Raw genomic sequence first — 18,841 nt, forward strand, 5'->3', positions numbered from 1 at the left:
ATGGAATATCTTTTTCCATCTCCACACTTTAAGTCTGTGTATGTCCCTAAAGCTGATGTGAGCTTCATATAGGGAGCATATAATTGGGTCTTTGTTTTTTTAAATTTCATTCAGCTGCTCTATGTCTTGATTGGAGAATTACATCCATTTCCCATTCAAGGTAATTATTGATAGGTAAGGACTTACTATTGCCATTTTGTTAATCGTTTTTGGCTGTGGATCTCACGGGCCGTGTTCCACGTGGCTGGGAGAGACAGGTGCTCACTCACTAAGCTCTCACTTTTCCTGTGAGAGAAATCGCTGGCCAAGGGAGGTCTCTCTTGGCACTGAACTCTGCCATCTAGTGGAAGCGGTGTTGCAGAAAAAGCAAAACTATTCTTACCCACTTCAATTTATCTATTCTGGAATTTTAAATTTTATTTTATTTTTGAGGCAGAGTCTTGCTGTGTCGCCCAGGCTGGAGTGTAGTGGCACTATCTTGGCTCACTGCAACCTCCGCCTCCTGGATTCAAACGATTCTCCTGCCTCAGCCCCTGAGTGGCTGAGATTACAGATGCGAGTCACCACACTCAGCTCGTTTTTTCATATTTTTAGTAGAGACAGGGATTCACCACGTTGACCAGGCTGGTCTCAAATTCCTGGCCTAAAAAAAAAAGTCCAACAGTGTGCTGAAACTTCTCCACTGGACTCCTGGACTTCCACAAAGGTACTCTCATCTGGAGGTAGTTTTCAAAATGGTTGTTTCTACAGGGGGATGACAGTAAAGAGCTCCTATTTCACCTTCTTGCTGATATCACTTACTCCATCTCATTTTGAATTTGCCATTTACAATACCTTTTATGTGCTTCTTCCCACCTCCTCTTTTCTGCTTTATATTGAGTAATTGCTTTCTTTATTCCCCCTTTTTATGTCTACTGGTTTGGAAATCATACTCAATATATTTTTTTTTACATCTCATCTCTTTTTTTCTGGGTTTGATTTTCATCTTTCTGAAGACGTTCTTTACAAATTCTCTTAGTAGAAGTCTGTTAGTGATAAAAGCTGATTTTCCTTAAAAATATCTTTATTTTGCCTTCACTCTTAAGTGACAGCTTAACTAGGTATATAATTCTAAACTGACAGTTCTATTTTATTTTGACATTTGAAGATGTTATTTCATTGACTTTTAGTTTTTTTTGTAGCTATTAAGAAGTCTGCTATCATTCCTTTGTATTTCATCTTTTGCTGTTTGTTTAAAAACTTTTATTTTTCCTTGATCCTCTTTAAATTGTATTACAATGTGTCTAAATAAGAATTTATTTTGTGTTTCTTGTGGTATATTCCTTGGAATGAACTGCTGTGCCATAGAAAATTTTCTTTTTCACCCTCCCTAGACAATTTCAAATTGTTTCCCAATGTGATTATATCAGTTCACAGCCCAATGACTTCTTCCATCTTTATATTGCATTATGTCATATGAGTTTTTGCATGCTTATTTTGTATATTCCTTTTTTAGCAAATAGAGGAAAACTGGTTCTCAATGCCCCACCAAAAAAGGTGAATTTGCATGTCAGTCATCTTAGATAAAAGAGAGGGAAGCAACCCATCCCACATAAAACAATGACGAGATCATTTTTAAGGCATTTAACATTAAATATACCTCTTTCTGTCTGATCTTTCTCAACTCCTTGAAAATAAATTTGGGTAAACTTTGTTGAAAAACCTTCTAACTGATATGTATCTCCTTGGGTTCTGAACTTTCACTTTTTATCTTACTAAATGAACCTATTCATTAATTTGGAACTTGGCAAAGAAACGAGAATCTTTTAGAATCTTTGGCTAAAAGTTCCCCGATGCTATTTTTAGAAATTCTGTTTTGTACTTTTCAAAATTGCTCATTCCATACATATATAAATTCTTTATGGATCTTATTCTTTCTTTTTAATAGTAATAATTTTATTTTGTTTTCAAAATGAAAATACCTTTTTCCTGATTCTAAAATTACCTTTATTTCTGACTCTAAATATGATAATACATAGAATTGTTTAATGTTTCTGATTAATCTCTGTCCTTAACTGCCTGCATTCTTTTTGGTATTTAAGGAAAACTACTAAGCCATTTCAGATAATTACATAATTGGGTATCTGTCTTTTTTTGCTGTAGTTGTTGCCTTACAATATTTTGGAAGTAAGAGATTCTGCAATTACTTTTACATGCTATCTGTTTGTACATTTTAGGAAGGTTAAAAAAAAAAAAACTCTGTTAGCTACACCATCCTAAAAGCATATTTTGTTTTCATAAAAAGATAATTAGTGGTATATTAGTATCATGTGCCTTATTAACCATTAATGTTTTTGAAAACTATAATAACTATATCTGTCAATCTTACTGTCTAACCTGCTTTAGAAAAATTAATACATTTTTCCAATATATTTATTTTTCCAGTTCACCTTTTTCAGCACAGGTTGGGAGATCGAGTGTTTTTTGCAGAGTATAGCCTAAATGCAGTTACAAATAACACATTAACTTGTTCATAACTGAGAGAACTATACCTATTGTGATCTGAAGAGCAGATTGAAACCAGAAGTAAGATATGCTGTATTCAAGGTGCCTTTAAGGAATAAGCAAAACTCTTTGGCTGACCATGGTGACTCACACCTGTAATCCTAGCACTTTGGAAGATTGAGGTGAGACGATCGTTTAAGGCCAGGAGTTTGAGACCTGCCTGGGCAACACAGCCAGACTCCATCTCTACAAAAAATAAAAAAATTAGTTGGGACTGGTGGCACATTCCTGTAGTCCTAGCTACTCCAGAGGCTGAGGTGAGAGGATTACTTGAGCCCAGGAGCTCTGGGCTGCAGTGAGACACTATTTAATCACTTCACTCTAGCCTGGGCAACCGAGTTGAGACTTTGTCTCTAAAATAAATAAAAATAAAACAACAGCAACAACAAAACCCAAAGCTCTTCTCTGTCGATTTAAACTTTTTTTTTTTTTTTTTTTTGGAGACGGAGTTTCGCTCTGTTGCCTGTGCTGGAATGCAGTGGTGGGATCTTAGCTCACTTCAACCTCCACCTCCCTAGTGCAAGCGATTCACCTGCCTTAGCCTCCCAAGCAGTTGGGATTACAGGCGTGCACTACCACACCCAGCTAATTTTTGTATTTTTAGTAGAGAAGAGGTTTCACCATGTTGGCTAGTCTGGTCTTGAACTCCTAACCTCAAGTGATCTGCCTGCCTTGGCCTCTCAAAGTGCTGGGATTACAGGCCTGAGCCACTGGCCTAAAAAAAAAAAAAATTTTTTTTTATGTCATGCAAGAAATCTGATTTAATATACCAATCTAAGATAATTTAATTAAAAATGCTTATAGAGATATTATAAATGTTTATACTAATTACACTAGTCTTCTTAGTAATATTCTCAATGCTGACCTTATGACTTCCTTAAAGGCAGAATTGTAATTTAAGTTTTGAATGTCTTCACAACCAACGAAAAGTTAAAACTACATAGAACAGTCTAGGATACACAGAAGAGGAAAGTACCTTTGATGGCTTTTTAAAATCTTTAAAAATTTGATTTTAAATTTTTTGTATTTGAATTTTATTTAAGTAGGTAATATTTACAAGGTTCAAAATTCAAAAGGCACTAAAGGATACACAATAAGGAAAGAGTCTATCCTTTAATACTGTGTCCCACCTACTCAGCGTCCTCCAAGCAATCAAAGTTACAAGTTAAATCCAACGGTATTCTACTAATCTATGTGATAGCCTCCTTGCCACCATTTAAAAAAAAAATGATTTTGAGGGAGTTGAAGCCTGTAAAGGTCTTATTAAAAGTGCCTTATTTGAAGAAGTAGGGCCTGATTCTGTTTCCTGACATTCTAGTTCAGGACTCTGTAATCTTTGCACTAAGTCACACTGCTTTTGTAAGGTGGCGAGTTGGCAGTGATTAATCAGTGTGGATGGTACAGTCCGGTAATTTAAGTTTCCTCTGGTTTAAGACTGGGACAACCAGAAAGGAAGGCTTCTCAGAAGGGCGGCAGGGGACGAGATTTTTGGTTCATCAAAAGGAGGCAAGGGTTTTAAAAGGTTGACCTAAGGCCAGAATCACATGGTTTGACTTTTGCTAAGCCCCGGGGATGGCGCGCGTCGGGCCCAGAGTGTTTATGTCAGCGCGGATCCGAGCCAGGTCTCAGGGGAGTGGCGTTCAGACCTCCGGCTGCTCGCACTTCTAACAATTTGACCCCTGCTCTAAGGTGTCCCACCCACCCTGATCTCAGACTTGGACACCGTGCAGGAGGCGATGCGGCCTCGTCCTCGTGTCTTTAGTAGGTCGGGTGAGTGTAGTGTGCAGGGAAGAGATGCGTCGGTGCCAGAGCCAGGCCCGCCCGCGGGCAGCCGCGCAGCCAGATCTTGGGCTACTCCTTCCCAACAGCCAGAGTGGATCAGGCCGACCGGCCATGCCTGCTCAGTCCCGCGCCCTCCAGACCCTACTGCCTCCGTTTCTAGGGGGAAACCGTCAGCGGCAGGCGCCCACGGTCAATCCACTCTGCCAGCCTGCCCCTGTCGAAAGCAGCTTCTTCAGCAGCGCTCCAGTTCGCCAGACGCCCGCCCCACCCTACCCTTCCCTTCCAGGGAAGACCGATCACGCGGCCAAGAACGAGACTCGCAAACTGGGCATTTCTCCGAGCCGGGCTGGAGCAAGCAGAGAGACTCCGCGTGAGAGTGGGAAGGAGCCTTAACAGGCAACTATGTGATCCAATGGTTTTTCTCTGCCTTTGGGTGTGGACAAATGAGGCGCGTGAGGCGGGACTTCCGCTTCGCCTCGGTGTTGGCGTCCGCGTTCGTACTCCCGGCTGTGCGGTCGGTGCGGATATTCAGTCATGAAGTCAGCTTAGGGACTTCTCCCGCAGCGACGCGGCGGGCGAGACTGTTGTGTTGCGGGGGCCGGACTTCAGGTAAGAGACTGTCGGGCGTGGCGGCAGCCGGGCAGCGGGTTACTGGGCGGCTCAGAGAACACACCCCGCTTGCTGGCCCTCGAGTTCGGAGTCGGCCCCGCTGCTGAGGTCTTTGCTGCTCCTCTAGAGCTGGACGAGGAGTGAATTAGGCTTTTTGCAAAAGGAATAAAATAGCCTTGCCCTCGAGGGCCGAGTCTGCCTTGCCCTCTCATCTCGCGAGTTTGTGTCCAAAGTTGTTGAGTTACCGGTTTTGCTTCTCTTGTTCCTTTCTTGAGGCTGCAAGAGCCTGGAAGTATGTTTGGAAGGCTTTTCTTGGTTCAGCACCTGCCGCAACGTCCTCGGGCAAATCGCTTGAATTGAGTTGAGGGGGCTGTTTCTTCTTTGAATATAACGAGGGCAGTCACTTCCTCTCTTTTACCCCCACGCGCTTTTTTTCCCCCTGGAAGCTCAGTTTGCAGGTTTAGGACGTGACCCCTGCTAGGGCCGGATACTACGGTAAGTCAGCAGCTCTGCCAGTACGCTTGACTTGATCTGCACTTATTAAAGAACTTTGTCTCAGAGAGCGAGCGAGCAGACGTCGAAGCCAAACAGTAGTATCCCGGAAGCACTCACGCAACTTTGGTGGCAGCCACTCAGTGTTCTCTGCCAGTGTCTGGTAAATTCCTCTATTTTGTCCTAATCTGACAATAGTAAATTTCTAAAACTGTCGTTTCATCATCAGTTTCAGCACCGTGGGCAGCTGCTCAGGTCCTCTTGTTGCACAAACCTGTCCAGCTATTGCTGTCAGTGATGCAGCAGGAACAGTGAAAACTAATGCATTCCTTCCAACAATGATGTGTTGTTCTCCGAGGAGAACATCTGCAGTTTTTGATACAATATAAATAAGTAAGGTGGCTTTGCCTCCAAAGAGTTCTTGTAGAGAAACAGATCAATTCAAGATTTAAGGTAGGGCTTTTAAGAATTATAATCTATTTAAGCACAGTTTTTTAATGGGTGGAGATCAGCTCCATCTCAAAGTAACAAAACTGGACAGTGGTAGCAGTTAAAAAGAAGTTTAAATAGGCGGTAAGAAGTGTCATGCAGTGCTGTAGTTTAGGGCCCGTAAGAATGCATTAATAGATTTTAGAATCAATTTAGTACATCGACATAAGCATTCAAAAGAAAGAAAAAAATACCAGAGGACATTGTGTGAAGTAAAATAAGTATTATGGCAAGAAGCTTTTGTTTCAGTTTTTAAAAATATGTTGTGTGTCAAGAGGAAGATGAAAATGTAAAGTATATTACGGACTATGGCAAAAACAAATGTTTCAAAATACTAGATTCCAAATTTGAGAGTCAGGCTGAGTTCAGCCCTGCCACTTACTAATTCTGTGACATTTTCCATAAATAAGGAGTTCTTGTTATGAGTTGTTATGAGGATTAAATGAAATAAAATTTGTCTATTACATAAGTTTTTTGTTTTGTTTTGTTGGAAACTATTGGAGAGAAGCACAGTTATTTTTCTCTGTGTAGGGAATGACAGCTGTTTTATTAGTGTATTTTTTACCTCTGCCTTTGAAGCTAGGCAAGTCTTTATGTGTAATGCAAATCACAGAGAAAATCTTGGTTTGAGAGGTATAATACTGAAGGGTATAGGATAAGTTCTCATCTATTCTTATATAAAGCTAATTTTCTCAATAATTTTGGAGGGGCATAAATTGTTGGCAACATTCAGCTTTCTTCCCTTAATATTTTTCTGCATTCCAGAATAACATAGATTTATCACAACTTTTACAGGCACTAACTTTAACTAAGTGAGGGTAGGACTAAGGGTATGACTACACGGATAGATTTATGTCTGAGTTAAGTTGAATAGAATGGCATTTTATGTCTTATAGTTCTTGCCATAAGAAATGTATGAAATGAAATGGCTTGGTCAACTATCATGGAATGTATCTATTTACTTCGTGTCGGTGTGACCTACAAATGATTGGCATTTAAATAACAATATTTTAAAATCTGAGAATTAATGGCCTTTAGCAGGAGGCAAATGAGTTTCAATCAAAACAGTGTTTTGCACCATTTGTCATGTTACTACCGTATGGTATTGCATATGATAGTTTCACATGACATAAAAAGGGGAAGAAAGTTGGTAAGCATTGTTAACTTTTCTCAAAAGAGGAAACAAAGTTAGAACTGAATTCCTTTTAATAAAGCCTACTGGTGAGTCATTGTTCAAAAATTTACGTATTCTGTAGATATTTATTGAGTATATGTAGAAGCAGAATATTAAACTTATATGAATCTTTTACATTACACAAAAGTTGATTTGGGAACAACAGAGTATATGATTGGTATTGTCAAAGTTTATATATCATAGTACATCAGTAACAACTAAATAACGTAGCTAACATTGATTGGTTACTATGAGCCAAATACAATTCTAAGTACCTTATAATATCTCTTGTGGTTCTTACAGTCATTGATGTGGTAGACAGTTAATTGTCTACTTTTTATCTTTATTTTTTTTGAGCCTCTGTTGCCCAGGCTGGAGTGCAGTGGTGTGATTATGGCTCACTGCACCCTCGACCTCCTGTGCTCAAGGGATCCTCCTATCTCAGCCGGGCAAGTAGCTGGGACTATAGTCATATACCCTCATGCCTAGCTAATTAAAAAAAATTTTTTTTTGTAGAGACAAGGTTTTGTTATGTTACTCAGTCTGGCCTGAAACTCCAGGGTTCAAGTGATTCACCTGCTTCAGCCTTCCGAAGTGCTGGTATTACAGGTGTGATACATCGTGCCTGTCCTATTCCCTTTTTATAAGTGGGAAGTGGGGGAATTAAGGCATCACAGATACATAACTTGTGAGTTCACACAGGTAGCTGGTAGAGTAGCTGGAATTTGAACACAGGTATTCTGACTAGATAATGTCTGTCTCTTTTGTGTCTTATTTCATTAAAAAAATACGGAATGCTGCGGGGCTATTCTGGATTCTTACTTGCTGGTGACCTGGTGTAAGCTCCTCCTCAGTTTCCTTAACTCCTTCCTTATTTGTTTTTGGGGAATTCAGATAATTTGTGAAGCACCCGATGGAGTATATGTTCAGTAAATTATATGCCTTAGCCTTTTTTTTTTTTTTCATTGAAAATGAGGTCATTTGAAAGTTGAAGGAGGATGGGGAAAAAAAGTTCCACCTAAGGACACTGCCTAAGCAAAGGAAAGGGATGGGAAAAGCAGAGTACATTTGGTAAGGATATGTGTTTAAGAACCAGACTGGTAAAGACAGATGGATACAGATTATGGAGATTCTTAAATGTCCGACTAAATATTTTATATATGATTTTTAGTTTAGAAGAAACTCTTCTTATGGATAATAATTTGTGAACAGGTTAAATGGAATAGTGGAAGTGTAAAAGTAGGAATACCAGGGAGTTTAATTATAGTAGTTGAGGCAAGAAGTGATGATTGTAGTGAAGGTATAGGTTTGAAAGATGTTGACATTGATAGTGACATTGACACTGGGAACTGACCAGAGTATAGGCCTAGGACAAAGTTTTGGGAGGATAGTGATGTTATTAACAGAAATAAGGATATTATTTGAAGAACAAGTTTTGGTGGAAGGAGATTTAGAAGGAGAGAGAATGATAGGGAGTTTACTTTTGGAGCTGAGAAGTTGTTCAGACATTTGGAAATGTAGAATGAAAACTGGAAGGTCTGTGTATACTATGAAAAGGGAAGAGACCAAATGCTTACATTGTAAGGAAATGACCTAAAAGTAACCACTCCTCTATGGGTCAGAGTTTCACAAGAGTAATGTGACTCCTTAAATTCCCCAGGAGTACAAATTTCTCAGTGAAGATGCACCCATTTTTCCCTTTAGTGTGTTTTGATTTGTGTTTGGGGAGATCAAGAGGTAAGGTAATAAGGAGTAAAAATTTTGTAGACTTAGCAAGGCTCCCATTTATTTAAAAAATAGCTAGTAAATTGGAGGCTAGGGATTCTCACACTAAGAATTTTGAGGGTCTGATTTTTGTATAGTGCCAGGCATTTATAAACATGTTGAATTGTTGAACATATGAACATCTCCTGTTATTTTTATTATCCTTTCTTTGTTAACCTTGAATTGGTTAATAGCAAAACCTTTAGAATCAGAGAGCCAGTGTGCTTGTTATGGGGGACAACAATGAAAGTCAGGTTGCAGCTGATAAGATGGTATTTTACTTGTAGCCAGGACTGTGGAAGAGACTCAAAGGATATTTTTTCCATTCTGTAACATGATGTTGATGACAATACTGAGAGTTGTTTTGAAATACTGGGTTAATAAATGAAAAGTGCCTGGTACCTGATAGATAGTAATTGAAATGTTTTTGTTATCCCTATTTTAACTTCATAAGTGGGGACAAACACAGAACCTATTATAAGAAAAAAAGGAAAACATCTGGAGACCCTTTGAACTTGAAAAAGGGCTCCAGACTAAGTCATAGAAGTACTGTAGGTTTCCTTTCTTGGAAGATTTTCTAGGGTTTAGTACAATTGGGTAGAGCATTATGTTGAATTAAGTAGTAAGATATATCCATCTCAACTATTTTCAGTTTCCTGTCAAGTTCTCAGTAACTGGCCAATGAAACAAACCAACACAAAAATGTTGAGCATGAGGAGAAGGTTTACATACTTTGTCATACCATTTTTGGAAACATTACTTAGAGCCTATGACTTACGAGTTTTTCTGTAGCATTTATTCACTGAAATAATTGTTAAGTACCTTCTATGTCAGGCACTGTTCTAAGGAGAAAAATCCTTGCCACCTTATTTCTCCCATTAGCTTATTTGCTAATGGGAGAAATAAGGTGCGCTTTCAGAATTGACAGTAATGAAATTTTTCTTGTACTACTTATTTATACCTATTTAAGCAGCTGGTAATAATGAATACTGTATCAGATTGTAACTAATTTTGCAGAGCACTTTGAAGGAAGGGACCATGTTTTTCTTATTGACATTTCTCTCTCCCTTTTTTCCTTCCTCTCAGTGGAATGGCTTAGATGTGTTTAATACTCAGCAAACTTAGGTACTCATCAAATGTTTATTACAGGGAGAAGGTGTTAAGGCAGAGGCCAGATCTTAAAGATTAAGGGAGTCGTTTAAATGTAGCAAGTATTAAGGACTATGTATCCCCTAGATTGTGGGTGAGAAAAAGAGAATCTGGCTGGGTGTGGTGGCTCACGCCTGTAATCCCAGTGCTTTGGGAGGCCGAGGTGGGCAGATCACTTGAAGCCAGAGTTCCCGACCAGCCTGGGCAATATGGCGAAACCCCATGTCTACTAAAACAAAAAAATTAGCCAGGTGTGGTGGCACGCACCTGAAATCCCAGTTACTTGAGAGGCTGAGGTAGGAGAATAGCTTGAACCTGGGAGGTAGAGGTTGCAGCAGTGAGCTGAGATCGCAGCAGTGAGCTGAGATCGTGCCACTGTACTACAGCCTGGGTGACAGAGTGTGACTCTTGTCTCAGAAAAAAAGAATGCCCTGGCTTGTCTATGAGGTTGAAATAGAAATATAGAAATAAAGTTGTATTGTAGCTGAAAACGTCAACATCAACATTATGGGACTCTGGGTGTCACCCAATGTTCCTACTAATTAGCTGGATGGCTTTTCACAAATATCTTAACCTCTCAGTTCATTTCCTCATCGGTAAATGAGGTAGTTGGAATTTTCCAGTTAAAATCTGCTTTTACAATTTCTTGTAAAATATTTCTTGCACTAATGTTTCACTTTACTAATGTAAATAATATGGAGCCAATCATGAGCTTCCATTGAATAAGTATCAGGCAAAATTTATACTCTTAATGAACTAATGTTTATAAAAAGATGTCTACAATATTTGTTGATACTATTTACTAATAAGACTACATTGTAATTTTTAAAAATAAGCAAAATGTTACCTAATATATAGTTTCTCCCTTTGCCGTTAGAAAGGGAAAATAATATTCCTTTTTACTATTTACATAGTATTTTAGACCTTAATAATGGATCGTAATAGTTATTCACTTTCATATTTTAATTCATACAGTAGTCACTTGCCTCTGATATTGTGCTACATGCTAGGTATTGTATACAGAATTAGAAAACGTATAGCTCCTAACTTTAAGGAGCTTAAGGAATAATGTGAGTGATGGACCACCTACTTTTGTTGCATTTTGGTGGCATAGAGAAGCATGTAATGAGAATCTGGGAGAAGACAAAGTGTACATGGTTAGAGAGAAAAAAGTCTGAAGGAATGACAGGGCACTAAGCTAAATACACAGAGAGGAGCCAGTTTGTGAAGAACTTCTGTGCTAAACCACAGTTTAGTTTTGAACTTTATTCTGAAAACTGCTTACTCCATTAAGGAATTTTGTGCAGGCAGTATCATAATTAGGTATTTATTATATCTACCTTTATATTCCTCTTAAGAGAAGATAATCCGTGAGGAAGATATTTGCTATTTCTAGTTGTTTCAGTGACGTAGAACTTTCTGAGGAAATCAGTCTTTTAACTTTGAAATAAAGTCTGAGGAACATTGTCAATTTTGTGGTTATAGAGTTAATAATTATTAAAAATTAATCATGAAATAGACATTAAAACATTTAAATGTTCATTGCCATATTAATGTAAACTGAAAAGAAAACTGAAATTTTGGGATGTTTTGCTCATTGCCATAAGGGAGCTCCTGATTAGCTACAAGAATTTGGCTTAGAATCATTTTTAAGGAGTTGGAAATATGTTGACCTTGAATTGATTGAATGTGACTGTAGTTCAGGCTGTTTCCTTCCTTCCTTCTTCCCTTCCTCCCTCCCTCCCTCTCTCTTTCCCTTCTTCCTTCCTTCCTTCCTTCTTATCTTCCTGTCTTTTTCTGTCCCCTAAGTTGGTGTCAAACTCCTGGCCTCAAGCAGTCCCCCCTCCTCAGTTTCCCAAAGTGCTGGGATTACAGGTGTGAGTCACCACTCCCTGCCCAGGCTCCGTTTCTAATGATAGAAATATCCAAATAAACTTTATAGAGGAAATGAATTTCCACTGAGAAATAATCCTAGTGAGGAGCTGATGAGAAATGAATATTTCTGAATGAAGTCATGAGGGAGAAACATCTACTTTATTTATTTATAGAGCACCTCATTAAATGTTGAAAAATTCTTTATTTTCATAATTACTGTGATTATCATTTACATATTTGACCTTCAAAGAGGAAGAACTGCTTATAATTTCCACATTTATCCAACATGGATTATAATTGTTAATTGCTTTTTTTGAAAAAAAAAAATTGAGGTAAAATTCACATAATTAACCATTTTAAAGCAAACAATTCATTGGCAGTTAGTACATTTGCAGTGTTGTGCAACCACCACTTGTCTTGTTTCAAACATTTTTATCACTTTAAAGTCAAATCTAATGCCCATTAAGCAGTTACTCCTCATTTTCTGATGCCCCTAGCTCATGGCAACCCAATCTGTTTTCTGTTTTTATTTATTTGCTTATTCTGGATATTTTATATAAATTGAATTATTCAGTATTTGAGTTTTTAATCCCTGGCTTAGCAATTTTTATTCTTTCACTTAGCAAAATGTTTTCAAGGTTTACCCACATATAGCATCTGTCAGTACTTCTTTTCTTTTTATAGCAGAAGAATATTCCTTTGCTTTATCAGTTTGTATATCCATTTATCATTGATGAATATTTGGGTTGTTTTCACCTTTTGGTTATTATGAACATGTTGCTGTGAACATTTGTGCCCAAGGATTTATTTGAGTACCTCTTTTCACTTCTTTGGGTATATACCAAGAATGGAATGCTGGGTCTTATGGTTAATCCTGTTTAGCTTTTTGAGGACCTGCCAAACTGCTTTTCACAATAGCTAAACCATTTTACATTCCCACTGGCAATGTGTAAAGGTTCCAATTTCCCTACATCCTTGCCAACACTTATTTTCTGTTTTTAAGAAATTATAATTGCTATCCTCATGAGTATGAAGTGGTATCTCACTGTGGTTTTGATTCGCATTTCCCTGATTACTAATGATTTTAATCATCTTTTCATGTGCTTGTTGGCCATGTGTATATCTGCTTTGGAGAAATGTCTATTCAAGTTCTTTGCCCTTTTAAAAAATTACATTGTTTGTGTTTTTGTATTGAGTTGTGTTTTTATATACTCTGGATACTAGACTTATCAAATATATAATATACAAATGTTTTCTTCCATTCTGTGGATTGTTTTTTCAATTTTTTGACAATCTCCTTTGATACATCAATGTTCTGAATTTTGATGAAGTTCACTTTATTTATTTGACTCATGCTTTTGGTGTCATATCTAAGAATCCCAGGTCATCAAGATTTACCCTATATTTTCTTCCAAGAATTTTATAATTTTACTTTTTATATTTAGGTCCCTAATTCATTTTGTGTTAATTGTTGTATATGATGTGAGTTACAACTTCATTGTCTTGCATATTAACTTCATTGTCTTGCACATGAATAGTTGTCCCAGCACTGCTTGTTCAAGACACTATTCTTTTGCCATTGAATGGTCCTAGGCATCTTTAAAATCAATTGGCTATAGATATATGAGCTTATTTCTGGACCCTCAGTTCTACTCCTTTGGTCTATATATCCATCCTTATGCCAATACCATATTGTTTTGATTACTGTAGCTTTGTGGTAAGGTTTTGAAATTGGTAAATGTGAGTTCTCCAGCTCTGTTCTATTTAAAAATTGTTTTGCCTGTTTAGGGCCTCTTGCAATTCCATATGAATTTGAGAATCAGCTTCTCCATTTCTGCATAAAAGGCCGTTGAAATTTTAATAGGTAATATATTGAATCTATATTGAATTTTGATAGGTAATATATTGAAAGATTGCTTTGGATAGTATTGCCATCTTAACATTGTTAAGTCTTTCAATACCTGGACGTGTGTTTGATATCTTTCAGCAGTGTTTTTGTGTTTTATAGTTTTCAGTGTACAGGTCTCTCACCTACTTTGTTAAATTTATTCCTGGGTATTGTATTCTTTTTGATACTATTATAAATGGAAGTTTTTCTTAATTTCATTTTTGGGTAGTTCATTGTTGGTATGTAGAAACACAGCTGATTTCTGTGTGTAACATTTATTGCCTTAAGCAGTCATTTACTTTCTTTTTTCCATATGTAAGCTGGATCACATGGGTAAATAAGAAAGTGGAAAGTGGAACGCTAAATAATTTGATCTGTAAGGTGTCTGATTTTCCTGAATGTGAAAACTATGAAGTGTGTTTTTAGCATAGTGTTGAACGATTATCTTACTATACTTGGGTTATTCCATTTCTGGTATCATGTTACATATATTTGGTCAATATTAAAGAAGGGAGAACATTTTATTTTTTTTAGGTTTGGAGAGAAGTGTCAATACCTAATTCATTTTCAAAGTTATAGTTATTTTGCAACTTAATTTTGATGTTACAGAGAAAGCCTCAGGGATAAACCATATTTATCACAGAGTCTGGTACAGAGATTTATGATAATAAAGATAAAATTGGAACAGAAGCTAATTTGAATATATAAGTTACCATTAATCTACATTAGTTTTTTTCTTTGTTTTTCTTGAAGTTTTCAAATAGCCTTAAAATTTCATTATGAATAGAAATGTGAACAATGAACAATTTTTAATTTCACTTAACACCAACAAAAGATCAAAAAAGGAGATTCAATCGCCTGCTAAGAGGTGCTTTGTAGTGCTAAAAAAAATTAAAAAAAAAAAAAAAGGAGATTCAATGCAATGAAATGCACATTTATTTGGAAGTGTAAATAGGAATGTTCTTTTCTGGAAAGCAATTTGGCAATATGTATGAAGTCTTAAAATGTTTCTTTGGTGTAGCAATTCTATATCAAGTAATCTATCCCAAGAAGATAATCAGAAGTATGGAACGATTTATAGTCACTGGAAAATTACTTGTAATACCAAGAGTTGAATTCAGTTCAATATTGTACAGCAAGAAAATAGACAAAGTCATGGTTCAGCCGTATATAGCAGCTGAATCATAACAGCTACCAAAGTAGCTGTTAACATAGCGGTTATGAAGCATTTGAACAACAAGGGAAAATGTTTGTTATAATTTCAAGTAAAAAAGCATACAAATCATAATACCATATGATGCAAGTGATGTAAGATATGCATGGGAAAGAGACTATGAGTTCTGGTTGGATAGGGAAGCGGAACCATTGTGAATGATATAATAAGATTTTAGACTTCAAGATGCAGAAAAAGATATTAGACTTCAAGAAATTGTGGCAGCCCTTGATGACCTATATAAGGCTTATATACAAGGCTGTTGCCTTTATGCCTGGTACGTTGGATGGTTGGGTCATTATGGGTTAGCTGGATGGCTATCAAGGGAGCAGACTGAAAGTGAGGTTGAGAGAGCAAGGATACATTAGAACCTGTGAGAACAAACTGCAACACACAAGGACAATACTCGTGTGTCTCTGAATGTTAAAATTATGTACGATCAACATTTCTTTATACTTTCCAATTAGTATGATTTTTGGTATTAGAAAAAAATCATAAACATTTTATTAGATAGCAGTATAATAACATATGAAGAGTAGAGGTTAATTATGATGGCATTGACTTTGCAGTAAATGATGAAATTAGGACTAGAATCCTGACCCCTATATTACAGCTCTTTTTATAGTCTTTGCAATTAAACTTTAAAAGCTAAATTCAGTTTGTCAAGTTCTGAGAGAAACCACAATGATATTTATATCTGGTAAATTTTCAGTCATCTGCAATGTTAATATTTAGACAAGCCTCAAATAATCACTTTGAACTTTGGAAGACATTATATTATTAAAATAAAATAACATGGTAAAATTTTAAAATAACTACAGAGTTAAAGTTGTAAAAACAGTACAAAGACCTTTATGTTTTTTGTTTTTTGAATGAAAGTTGTTTCTCTGATGCTCTATATTCCTATAAACAACAATATTCTCCTTAAAGCAATGGCTGATTTCAGGGCTGGGGCAGGAAAAGTACAAGATAGGACTGGAAAATCTTGTGCCAAAAAACAAGGAGGTGCTCAAGAGTGTTGGGAACATAGCAAAAAGACACAGAAGCTAGCTTGGATCAGCCTCCACTGGTCAAATTGGGGACAATTGGCCATCAAAATAATAATACAATAACATATTATAACCCATTGAATAAAACAGTAATATATAAATAAGTAAATGAATAAATTGAAAATTTGCCAAGAAATGTGATAATTATCATAGTAGGCAGAATAATGACTGCCCAATGATGGCCGTATTATAATACTTGGAATCTGTGAATGTGTTACCTGTATGAGAAAAGAAACTTTGCAGATGTGATTAAGGACTTCAGGTTGGGAAGATTATCTACGTGAGCCCAGGATAATCACAAGTGTCCTTAAAAATGGAAGAGGGAGGCAGAAGAGGAGTTTGGAATAATGTGATGTAAGAAGAAATTAATCTGCTATTGCTAGGTTTGAGGATGGAGGACGAGGCTGCAAGCCAAGGATGTCGGCAGCCTCTAGAAGCTGATAAGCATAACAATCAAATTATTGTGTAATGTAAAACATTTTCATTTAAAAACATAGAGATGGATAATATCCTAGATTAGAAAAAAATTTTTTTTTGTAAAAGGAAATGACCTCTGACCTAGTTTTCCTTTGGGGATTTTTTTTTTTTTTTTTAAAGATACACAAATATAGTTAGGTAGTTGATAAACAGACAAAGACAGGATAATATTAGTATTTCTAGTTAATGCCCATTTGAAGTATGTCTATATGAAAAAGTTCCTAAAGAAAACGATGTCAGAAGTCATCCTTTAAAAAAAAAAAAATTAACTTTTATTTTAAGTTCAGGGGGTACATGTGTAGGTTTGCTGTATAGTTAAACTTGTGTTATGGGAGTTTGCTGACCAGATTATTATTATTATTATTATTTTTTTGAGACGGAGTTTTGCTCTTGTTACCCAGGCTGGAGTGCAATGGCGCGATCTCAGCCCACCGCAACCTCCGCCTCCTGGGTTCAGGCAATTCTCCTGCCTCAGCCTCCTGAGTAGCTGGGATTACAGGCACGCGCCACCATGCCCAGCTAATGTTTTGTATTTTTAGTAGAGACGGGGTTTCACCATGTTGACCAGGATGGTCTCGATCTCTTGACCTTGTGATCCATCCGTCTCAGCCTCCCAAAGTGCTGAGATTACAGGCTTGAGCCACCGCGCCCGGCCATGACCAGATTATTTCATCACCCATGTATTAAACCTAGTACCTGCTAGTTATTTTTCCTGATTTTTTTTTTTTTAAGAGACAAGGTTTTGCCCTGTCACCAAGGCAGGAGTGCACTGGTGATCATAGCTCACTGCAGTCTCAAATCTTGAGCTCAAGCAATTCTCCTGCCTTAGCCTCCTCAGTAGCTGAGATTGTATGCACATGTCACCATACCTGGATAGTTTTTGTATTTTTTGTAGAGACAGAGTCTTGCTATGTTGCCCAGGTCCAGCAGCCTGCCTTTGAAACCATGCCACTCGTGAACCTGGGAAAAGAAGTTTTTTTCCTTAATACAGTCTGTCAGTCCCCCCTCTGAACAGGAAAGTCCAACTGCTTTTGGGACAGGGGCGTTGATTGCTCTTTAACTACTCCCTGCTGAATTGGGGCATAGAAGGGGACCTGCAGTTGAGGTTTCCTCCAGAGGGGAGCCTTCCAGGAGTGCAGGTTGATCCAGAGGTTTACCATAGAACTCTTGAGCGAAGGACATCCGGGGTTCTATTTGCAGGACCGTTGGTTGCCTTATGGCTTTAATTCTAGAAGAAACAAATGTGACAAAAAGGTTAAAGATGAGAGGTCTGAAGACAAACCATAATAGAATGGTTATAAACAGGCGTAGAAGAGGGTAGAGCCAGGACAACCAGTTGTTACACAAGCTCCATGATCCTGTTTCTTGAAGGTCTTTCGCCCTGCATTTGATTTATCCCTGAGTACTTTAACTTTGTTTAAGACAAATACGCGATCAGTTTATAAAGTAGCAGCATTCTTTTCCTAGAGAGAGACAAGTGTCTTCTCTCTCTGCTGTTAGCCGATTCAGGGTCTTTTATTTTGAAGAGTTACAGCAGCTAAAGAGTTAAGCTGGTTTTGCAGAGTAAGCTGCCTTTGCAGAGAAAATTAGCAACCTTTTTTATGTTATCATTTAACTCCTAAGATAGCTTATAGTAAAACTGAGTAGAGATAGTAACTTCTCCAATGCCAGTACCAAGTCCTCCTATTATTTCTGCCCCTACCCATGACTATGAAAGGAATAATTGGGGTTTGAGTAGGGCGTGGCCTTGGCAGGAGAAGACTCTGCACGTGCGAGTCAGTGTAAATCGTTAGCGGGGGACAATAGGAAGGAGAGGAGGAGAGCTATTAGGCCAATCTGTATGGGCAACTGCATAGAGTCTGGTTGCAAATAGTAAAGCCAGGAGTGATAGTCTTGTTAATGCCAGGATGTAAGTTAGATTCATATTGTCGGAAGAGCAAACGTAGATTCTCTAATGGCTCGCAGGTGTATGAAGGGTTGTCTCCTGGAACTTCAGGCTGTGGAATGGAGGGCCTATGATTTTCTTCAGGAGCTCTCCAAGGCTTCAGCTGAGTGTGATGAATCCACAAGTCAGTTCCTACCACTTTAACTGCTGTTGGGGTAGACAGAATGACTGAAAATGGTCCTTCCCAAGATGGGCCTAGAGAGTGAGAGTCTGAGGAGAGAGACTTAACAAGCACTAAGTCTCCAGGGCAGAACAACTCTTTCCCTTTTTTCCTCGGGTGTCCTTCAGGTAAGGTCCTAAGAGCCTGTTAGTACTTAGACAAGGAGGTTGTATCTTTTATTAGATCTGCTGTTTCCTTGTCTAAAACAAGATCATTAGTAAGAAAGGGCTG

At 37.7% G+C, this 18,841-nt stretch overlaps 1 protein-coding gene across 3 annotated transcripts in view; it reads left to right on the forward strand.

Annotated features, from left to right (window-relative positions):
• Nucleotides 1-18,841, forward strand: part of RNF13 (ring finger protein 13) — a 221,307-nt gene that overhangs the window by 51,598 nt on the left and 150,868 nt on the right. The window contains exon 1 of one of the 3 annotated variants that reach the window (XM_074405483.1): nt 4,779-4,935. The exons of 1 other annotated variant lie outside the window; for it this stretch is intronic. The gene's annotated coding sequence lies outside the window, so the exon portion shown is untranslated. Of the gene's footprint in view, nt 1-4,778; nt 4,936-18,841 lie in introns of those variants that run through there. One more of the 3 variants, XM_010335778.3, reaches the window with a different exon arrangement.

This window comes from Saimiri boliviensis, chromosome 9 (assembly GCF_048565385.1).
Source record: "Saimiri boliviensis isolate mSaiBol1 chromosome 9, mSaiBol1.pri, whole genome shotgun sequence".
NCBI lineage: Eukaryota > Metazoa > Chordata > Mammalia > Primates > Cebidae > Saimiri > Saimiri boliviensis.